The following is a 10,000-nucleotide window of genomic DNA, read 5'->3' as shown; positions in this document are numbered from 1 at the left end:
TATTCTATCGCTCTCTTTTGCTGAACCGCTATGTTACGGAGGCGTAAACACACCAGTATCGGTTGTCAAGCGATGGAGTGGTGGGACAAACACAGACACACAAACGCGCGCGCTGCACATATGTGACCTGGAGTCACATCTGTCCGCAGCATCCTGCACCTCATGTGCATTTATCTCTTTTTGCCATCATATCTGTTTCATTTTCCTCAGTTGAGGTTGGCATGTATTTCTGGCCTTTTTAAAATCGTTGCGTTCTGTGACATCATTTTTATTCAACATCCATTGACAGCGGCACTTGTGCATATTGTCCAAAAGAGGAGAGCCTTCACGATCATTTGAGTCAAACCAATTTTGGTACTACCTCTTAACATACCCAAGTGTTTCCCAAGCTGACTCAAATACAGCATTTTTCTCAAACAGACCACGCTGATTCAATATCTGTGTTGTCTGAGATGCCAGCAAGTTTGTTGTCACAGGTTGTTTGAAACAAGGTTAAATTGTCATTGTTCCTTAGGTTTGTCACATCCATTTTCCGAATTGGTTGAGTGCGATTGCTATGAATAGGAGTGCGGATAGTAAAATTCACCTTTGATCGTATCAATGGAGAAAGAACGTGTTACATCTTCCCTCATGAAAGACCTCGCAATTATGTAATCAATGGTTTGATTGGGGATGCTTCCAGGTAGATAGATAGATAAATAGATAGATAGATAGATAGATAGATAGATAGATAGATAGATAGATAGATAGATAGATGGATAGATAGATAGGAAGACAGACAGACAGACACATGGATAGGTAGGTAGATAGATAGATAGATAGATAGATAGATATAGATAGATAGATAGATAGATAGATAGATAGATAGATAGATAGATGTGTGTATGTGAGTTTATGTATGTGTGTGCGGGAGTGTGCGTGAGTGTGTGTGTGTGTGTGAATTCACTTGTCTATACGTACAGACACATACGCACACATACATACACACACACACGCAGCACGCTCGCACACACACACGCGCGCGCGCGTACAGTCATGTATATATGCCTGCATGCACGTAAAGGGTTTCTAGACAATTTTGGACAATAATAACCAGATTTAACGAATCGACAACGAACGGAAACTGAAAAAAATCAAAAGGAACATCGGTGAGTGGATTCAAACACAAGAATAAGATCGTTATTTTTAACCAGTAGCGTGGCTGCAGAGCGTGCCACCGGAACAGTTCCTGAGTTTGTTTGCCCTCGCGACATCCTTCCTTGCACAAATATCCACGGCACGACACTGATGTACGCCATTGTAAGGCGGCGAGCTGGCAGAACCGTTAGCACGCCGGGCGAAATGCGTAGCCGTATTTCGTCTGCCGTTACGTTCTGAGTTCAAATTCCGCCGAGGTCGACTTTGCCTTTCATCCTTTCGGAGTCGATAAATTAAGTACCAATTACGCACTGGGGTCGATGTAATCGACTTAATCCGTTTGTTTGTCCTTGTTTGTCCCCTCTGTGTTTAGCCCCTTGAGGGTAATAAACAAACAGATATACGCTATTAAGTGGATCAAACGTGTGTGCGTGTGTGTGTGTGTATGTGTCTGCTTGCGGAATGTTTGTTTCTATAATATGTGGGTACTATTTAAGAAGAGTAGTCCCGGTGCGCGCAGTCGCGTACTCGCGCATCCGCGACAGCTAATCGTGACAAGTCGATCCTACAACGACTACCTAGCAAAGTAAATAAAACACAAAATAAAAATTTTTTTTACACAAAGTAAATAAAACACAAAAACACAAAGGATCGACTAGTCACGACTAGCTAGCGCGGATGCGCGACCACTCTTCTTAAATAGGACCTAATATGTGTATCTATGTCTATGTTTTCATACAATCAAATTCACACATAACAACATACCACAGAGCAATGTGCTTTTATTATTAGCATAACTAAACAAGTTGATCAAGTGTAACAAAATCACAACTGTTAATATAAGTAACTTTGACTCGGAATCAACTAGTTCTCGCGATAGCTCAGTTGGTAGAGCGGAGGACTGTAGATTGTCAAAATTATAAACTGTAATCCTTAGGTCGATGGTTCGAATCCGTCTCGCGAGATCCGCTTTTTTTTAAATATATATTTTTTTTTTGGCTCTTTTTACTCTTTACTCTTTTTACTTGTTTCAGTCATTTGACTGTGGCCATGCTGGAGCACCGCCTTTAGTCGAGCAAATCGACACCAGGACTTATTCTTTGTAAGCCTAGTACTTTAGTACTTATTCTAGCTTTCACTTTTCCGAACCGCTAAGTTACGGGAACGTAAACACACCACCATCGGTTGTCAAGCGATGTTGGGGGAACAAACACAGACACACAAACATATACACACACACAAACACACACACACACACACACACATATATATATATATATATATATACATACATATATGCGACGGGATTCTTTCAGTTTCCGTCTACCAAATCCACTCACAAGGCTTTGGTCGGTTCAAGGCTATAGTAAAAGACACTTGCCAAGGTGCCACGCAGTGGGACTGAACCCGGAACCATGTGGTTCGTAAGCAAGCTACTAACCACGCAGCCACTCCGACGTGTATACGTCAAATTTTCCCAATTTTGTCTGCTGCCCTTCCGACTATCTACCTATTCATGGCACGTCCCTGATATACGCCCTATCGTAAGTTACTCTAAACCTAAAACTGCCTAGTGTCCCGACATGACAAGCAATTTTATTTCAACAGAGCAAACCCAAAAATGCCGCCCCCATAGAAGTGTCGCCTAGATCCCCACCTCATCCCCAAACATTACTGTTTTTAGCTCTTTGTGGTACTCCGAAATAGTAACGGACCTACTGTCTTTACATTTGTTTCGGTGTCAAAATAAATATGATATGTCCTCATTGAAGTGCCTGTATGGCAGTAAATGGCATTTTAACTTCGAAGAATTATTGATTGCTTGAGATTATCTTTCCTGTATATTCGAAATTGCTTGTAGTAGACAATCAAGACAATTTCAATCTATCTTGAATGCATTTAGAGACCTTTTCTTTCTTTCTTTCTTTCTTTCTTTCTTTCTTTCTTTCTTTCTTTCTTCTTCTTCTTCTTCTCCAAAACTAATGACGACACTAAGTAATTTCTTGTAGCTCACTTCATGTACTTACTGGAACACACACACACACACTCACGCACGTACACACTGAGAGAGAGAGAAAGAAAGAGAGAGAGACAGAGAGAGAGAGACAGAGAGAGAGAGTTATGTCTGTCATCGGCATGGTGTGAATTCTCCAACAAAGATTCGTAAAGATTTATGTACGTAGCCAATTTCTAAATGCTAGAACAGCAAGTTTTGAAGAACGTAGAATAAATTGAATTAAAAACCAAAAAAAGAAATCTCGCGAGACGGATTCGAACCACCGACCTAAGGATCGCTGATATCTTATCTTACTACAGTCCTCCGCTCTACCAACTGATCTATCGCGAGTACCGTTACCAACTGGCAAAAATAATTATATTATCAGATTTGTTCTTGTCAAATTTACTGTTCAGCAGTGACGAAGTTTCATTAAGTTACATCAGAGAGAAAACTAATTAAGATGTTTCACACAAAGCAACACTGGAGAATGAAAGGGCTAGTAATGGGAAGGGACACTAAGGCATTGCAAGGCATTGCTGGGAGTACCTGAAAGACTTCATTCTTTTTCATAAATGGTGACGTGTGTGGAATCGGCGGGTCTGCACACGGGGATTTAAGAGACCTGTAGGCATCTTGAATAATGTCCAGTGAGATCTCGGTGATTCGGGCTTCTTCTCTCAAGGATTAAGAACGTAAAGAACCGGAAGAAATGCCACTAAGCATTTTGTCCGACGCACTAACGATTCTGCCGGTTGACCGTCTTATTTGAGCTAATAATCCTTTCTACTGTATGCACAAGGCCTGAAACTTTGGTTAACGGGTCAAATCGATTACATCGATACCCAGTGCTCAGCTGGTGCTTATTTCATCGACCCCGAACGGATGAAAGGCAATGTCGACTTCGGTGAAATTTGAACTCAGAAGTAGTCGGGAGTAAAGCTACGAAATATTTTATTCAGCGTGCTAACGATTCTGCCAGCTCACCGCCTTGTAGGTGTATTACTAATGATTTCCAACTTTGGCACAAGGCCAGCAATTTCGGAAGAGAGAGAATGAGACGTTTACACCAACTCCGGTGCCTAACTGGTATATATTTTATGGAACCCGAAAGAATGAAAGCAGAGTTGAACTCGGCAGCATTTGAACTCGGAACATGAAAACGATCGAATTAAAAATGTTGAAAGCGGTATTCCGGAATAGACATAACTAACGATTGACAATAGCAACAGAATAGGGAAGGTCTCATGAATACATAGGTAAAAAAAAAGAACACGGAATCACGTGAGATGGATTCGAACCACCGACCTAAGGATCGCATATAACGTGCAATAGTCCTCCGCTCTACCAACTGAACTATCGCGAGAGAACAACTCAGAGTATCAAAATTGTATATATCATTACCAGTTCTGTTTTTCCTCTCATTAATCAAGTGACTTGTTCCTTAATTATGTCAGCAACGGTTTCAAATTTTGTTACAAAGCCTGCAGTTTTCTTTAGTGGATGATTCAGTCGATTACATCGACCCCAGTGTTTAGCTGGTACTTATTTATCGATCCCGAAAGGATGAAAGGCAAAGTCGACCTCGGCAGAATTTGGACTCAGAACATGAGAGCGATCGAATTTAAAATGTTGAAGCGGTATTCCGGAATAGCCGCAACTAATTGACAATAACAACAATAATAAAGGCGGTGCCCCAGCATGGCCACAGTCAAATGACTGAAACAAGTAAAAGAGAGAGAGAAAGAGAGAATAGGGAAGATCTCATGAATACATAGTAAAAAAAAAAAAATCTCGCGAGACGGATTCGAACCATCGACCTAAGGATTACAGTTCTAAATAACTTACTACAGTCCTCCGCTCTACCAACTGAGCTATCGCGAGAACTGGAATCAAATCTTCAAAATTACGTATATTAACAGTTGTGTCTTTTTACTCTCACTTGATTAAGTTGTTCTGTCATGTCATCTTTGAAACCACGTTGCTCTGTGGTATGTTGTGTGTGTGAATTTGATTGTGTGAAAACATACAAATACACTGACACACATTGTAGAGACAAACATCATACGCGCCCACACACATTTACACATACATTACATACCACAGAGCAATTGAATGTTATTAAAATAACAATGGCGGCGAGCTGGCAAAATCGTTAGCTCGCTGGGCGAAATGCTTCGCGATATTTCGCCCGTCGCTACGTTCTGAGTTCAAATTCAGCCGAGATCGACTTTGCTTTTCATCCTTTTGGGGCCGATAAATTAAGTACCAGTTGCGCACTGGGGTTGATATAATCGACTTAATCCCTTTGTCTGTCCTTGTTTGTCCTCTCTGTGTTTAGCCCCCTGTAGGCAATAAAGAAATAAGAAACGTTAGCACACCGAACAAAGTAACTGGCAACATTTCGTCAGTCGCTACTTTCTGAGTTCAAATTCTGCTGGTGTCGATAAAGTAAGTGCCAGCTGAGTACTGGGGTCGATGTAATCGATTTTCCCCACCCCTGGACGTGCTGGCCTCGTGCCAAAATTTGAAACCAATATTACAAGGCGGTGAGCTGCCACAATCGTTAGCATAGCGTGTGACACTACATCAGAAAATTTTAAAAAATAGGATCTCGCGAGACGGATTCGAACCACCGACCTAAGGATTACAGCTGACAATGATATTCTACAGTCCTCCGCTCTACCAACTGAGCTATCGCGAGAACTGGCTGATGTACCTTAAAATTGTTTTATATAAGCAGTCATGCTTTTGGTATCATTTGATTAATTTGTTTAAAATTACGTTGCTGTGTTCATTGGATATAGAAAGCATTGATAGACCAGACACGGTAAATACTTTACAATTCGACTTTATAATTCAAGATATTACAACATTAGAACAAAGGGAATGTACTAGGAAATTTTTACTGCGTAGTTGTGGTTGTGTGGTAAGTAGCTTGTTTACGAACCACATAGTTCCGGGTTCAGTCCCACAGCGTGGCACCTTGGGCGTCTTCTACTATAGCCTCTGACCGACCAAAGCCTTGTGAGTGGATTTGGTAGACAGAAACTGAAAGAAGCCCGTCGTATATATGTGTGTGTGTGTGTGCGTGAGTGTACGTTTATGTGTCTGTGTTTGTCACACCAACATCGCTTGACAACCGATGCTGATGTGTTTACGTCCGCGTAACTTAGCGGTTTGGCAAAAGAGACCGATAGAACAAGTACTAGGCTTACAAAGAATAAGTCCTGTGATCGATTTGCTCGACTAAAGGCGCAGTCAAATGACTGAAACAAGTAAAAGAGAGTAAAGAGTAAATGAGTACAGTCCCTTATAATAAGTAAATAGTGTAAAGGCTGTTACTCGCCTCCAACCAACAAACGCTTATCTTCAAGGGGAATTTTCTTGTCATATGATGCAGAAAACAGAAGCTTTTATTATCTCACTGACATCGAAATTGGCTTAAACGAGCGGATCTTTTCGGTTTGACCGGCAGTTTTTTCTAGCGGTTTCATATGAAATTGTCACCTATAATTATGACCCTAGTATCAATCTATTGCATATCAATCTGTTTTAGGGTTAGGGGTGGGGTAAGGGTATCTTTCTTTCTCCAGAAATGTAAATAAACCCAATCTGTTTCTTAAACGAGGGACATATTCATGCGGCACAGAATGTTTTCATCTCAAGAGACGTCATTGATTGGTTGAAATTGCAGAAATTGAAGAAAAAAAACAACAAATATCTTACAAACTATAAAATTTTCTCAATAAAGCCAAGAGAAAAAGATGTTTTATAAACACAATCTACCAGTATACGAAGTTTAAAAGTGTTTAGTTACGTGGAAATTATTTTAAAAAACTGCCGGTCAAACCGAAAAGATCCAAACGAGCTCTTAGTTTTTAAGATGCATGTGTGGTTAATTCAAACATCAATTTAAACCCATTGAACATCGTGTTGGTATTACATGGCTATGTTTTGCGGCTTACGGCTACCCCAACTACCAAAATATATTTACAAAACGGCGAGAAATTTTTAAGGTGTTTTCCTTTGTAAGTTCCTGCCATTAGAATGAAATTATTCAGTAGAAGTTGAGCAATACTTCAAGTGGTACCTTGTAATGTCCAGTTTTCTTTTTACATCGTCCATTATATATATATATATATATATATATATATATATATATATATATATATATATATATATATATATATATATATATATATATATATAACTTCAGTAAAATTTAGATTCAGTTGAATATGGCACTTAAGTTAAAGGCACCAGAATTTGGTATGGTATTATCCATATAATTCAAAATGGGGAGATTATAATCCAAATAAGCAACAAGGATAGCCACAGGTAATGCAGTACGATCGTTTCATGCGACTCCACTTAATTTAATTGAATTGCATTGTTCAATTAAATGGAATCGCATGAAACGATCGTACTGCATTACCTCTGGATATCCTTGTTGCTTATTTGGATTATATAGGTGTATATATATATATATATATATATATATATATATATAATATATATATATATATATAGTCGATGTGTGTTCTGTTAAAAACGTATCGAAACATTTGTAGTGATTAAAAAGCTGTCAAACTGTACTTACACTTCCTTTTGACTCTTTTATTATATATATATATATATATATTAACAGACACCAGTGACCAGTTGACATTCTTATGTCTCTGTTATAAAGGTTATTCACATTCTTTAACGTACAAAAGCCTGGTATATCACACACATTCATTTGGTTTCATTGTTTACTCTTGATTGCTGACGCTATTTCACTCAATAGCTTTGTTAGCAGAACCTAAGATTAAAAGAATTGTATTATCAACTTGCAGCTTTGCTTCTCTATATTCATGTCCGTTTCTCGAACTTCTTGTTTGTTTTATTTGGTAGATTTGGTTATTTGTCTGTATAACATATTCCTGTCTATACAGCAGCGTTAACGAATCTGATTTATAAACTTCTGAGATGTCGCAAAACATGGCAATTATATGACATCAATTATATGACACCGACCTTGCTAATGATGGCGTATCTATGATGGGTTCTCAGAGATGTTAGTTTAGTTTCACTTTCGCCCGTGCTCTTCAGAAGATTGCACAGCAAGTTGACTATTGGTTTCTGCTGCTTGTGATTCCCTCTGTATCCGGACATATGACAGCAGGCTCTCTTTTGTCGGTTATGAACGTTCTGCAACATAGAGTTTTCGGACTTCTTCCCCCTTTTTCCCCTCGCTCGTAGCCATTTGAAAGCTGTTTTAGAATGGTGTTTATTACATCAGAAATAAAATAAAGGCGGCGAGCTGGCAGAATCGTTAGCACGCCGGGCGAAATGCTTAGCGGTATTTCGTCTGGCTCTACGTTCTGAGTTCAAATTCCGCCGAGGTCGACTTTGCCTTTCATCCTTTCGGGGTCGATTAAATAAATACCAGTTACGCACTGTAGTCGATATAATCGACTTAATCCGTTTGCCTGTCCTTGTTTGTCCTCTCTGTGTTTAGCCCCTTGTGGGTAGTAAAGAAATAGGTATTTCGTCTTCCGCTACGTTCTGAGTTCAAAGTCCGCCGAGGTCGACTTTGCCTTTCATCCTTTCGGGGTCGATTAAATAAGTATCAGTTACGCACTGGGGTCGATATAATCGACTTAATCCGTTTGTCTGTCCTTGTTTGTCCTCTCTGTGTTTAGCCCCTTGTGGGTAGTAAAGAAATAAGAAGACTACTCCACCTGTCGGACATATATGAAAAACAGCGAAAATGTTGGAAGAGGGATTTCTTGACCGAAGTAAAGATTTTTCCATGCATCATCCTGTGATGCTCCTGGACACATCATCAGCTGGTGTTTCCTGGGTGTTGTGGCGCTTTCATCATCAAACACTCTCATTCAGATAATCCAACCGGGATTAATCCAACTCTATCTTGTATTCAGTTAGCACTAGCCTTGTTTCTTCCAAGACCTGCACTTCCTGATCCAAAACCACTTTGAAACAGCCTCCGTTGCTTCCACAGCCAACTTCATGGTCGTCTGACTATTTGCCCCAGTGATGTCAAGCATGTTAGCTCTGCCGAAGGACTGGTGTGCAATCCCTCTGCATCCCACCTCGATGGGATCCACACCTTGTTTGCCACCCATTGTTGTTGTTGTTTTTTTTGGTCCTTCTCGAGCCATGCCTGGCTCATAGGGGCCGGTTTCCCGGTTTCCTTGGCGTATAGGTTCCCCACCTGGACGGGACGCCGGTCCGTCGCAGGTGAGCTGCTAGATGCAGGAGGAAGGAGTGAGAGAAAGTTATGGCGAAAGATTCAGCAGAAGTTCGCCATTACCTCCTGCCGGAGCCGCGTTGAGATTAAGTGTTTCGCTCATAAACACACACACATATCGCCCGGTTTGAGATTCGAACCCACGATCCTTCGACCGCAAGTCCGCTGCTCTAACCACTATGCCATGTGCCTCCACGTTTGCTACCCAGTACTTTGGCAAAACTCCAGCCCAGCATATCTTCTCCTCTTATTCTTGTTGGCCTCCTTAATGCAGTCCTCTCAGGGTACGGGAAAATTCTAACCGAACCACCTACTTAGATGCTTTAAAGATCAGCAAAATATTCGGCCTTAGAACGAGACTTGGAAGCAGAAAATAAGTTCAGGTTCTTTATAGAATAGGAAAATGGCTGAGAGCAGTAACGAGAACAATGCTGATAGTGAAAGAAAATGTATAGCACTACTTGAAGCATTGCCCAAATTCCACTCAACAATCGGTAATTTAAACTCCTGTTGCAAAGACATACAAAAGAAAACATCTTAAGAATGAATTTTGAATGAGAAGAAGAGATATGGCGACCAGGAATACGAAAAGTTTCAAGTATTTGGAA

The 10,000-nt window shown here is 40.3% G+C and overlaps 4 non-coding genes across 4 annotated transcripts; 1 reads left to right on the top strand and 3 right to left on the bottom strand.

The window, feature by feature from the left end:
• Positions 1-2,007: 2,007 nt before the first annotated feature.
• Positions 2,008-2,102, top strand: Trnay-gua. Its single transcript has 2 exons — positions 2,008-2,044; positions 2,067-2,102. It is a non-coding gene; the product is annotated as a tRNA-Tyr (tRNA).
• A 1,291-nt stretch (positions 2,103-3,393) lies between these two features.
• Trnay-gua lies at positions 3,394-3,484 on the bottom strand. Its single transcript is given in 2 exon segments — positions 3,394-3,429; positions 3,448-3,484. It is a non-coding gene; the product is annotated as a tRNA-Tyr (tRNA).
• A 1,441-nt stretch (positions 3,485-4,925) lies between these two features.
• Positions 4,926-5,017, bottom strand: Trnay-gua. Its single transcript is given in 2 exon segments — positions 4,926-4,961; positions 4,981-5,017. It is a non-coding gene; the product is annotated as a tRNA-Tyr (tRNA).
• A 728-nt stretch (positions 5,018-5,745) lies between these two features.
• Positions 5,746-5,837, bottom strand: Trnay-gua. The gene is given in 2 exon segments: positions 5,746-5,781; positions 5,801-5,837. It is a non-coding gene; the product is annotated as a tRNA-Tyr (tRNA).
• Positions 5,838-10,000: the final 4,163 nt, after the last annotated feature.

The sequence above is a fragment of the Octopus sinensis genome, linkage group LG4 (assembly GCF_006345805.1).
Source record: "Octopus sinensis linkage group LG4, ASM634580v1, whole genome shotgun sequence".
Classification (NCBI taxonomy): domain Eukaryota; kingdom Metazoa; phylum Mollusca; class Cephalopoda; order Octopoda; family Octopodidae; genus Octopus; species Octopus sinensis.
The sequence above is the reverse complement of the archived record's forward strand: the minus strand, read 5'-3'. Positions and strand labels throughout refer to the sequence as shown.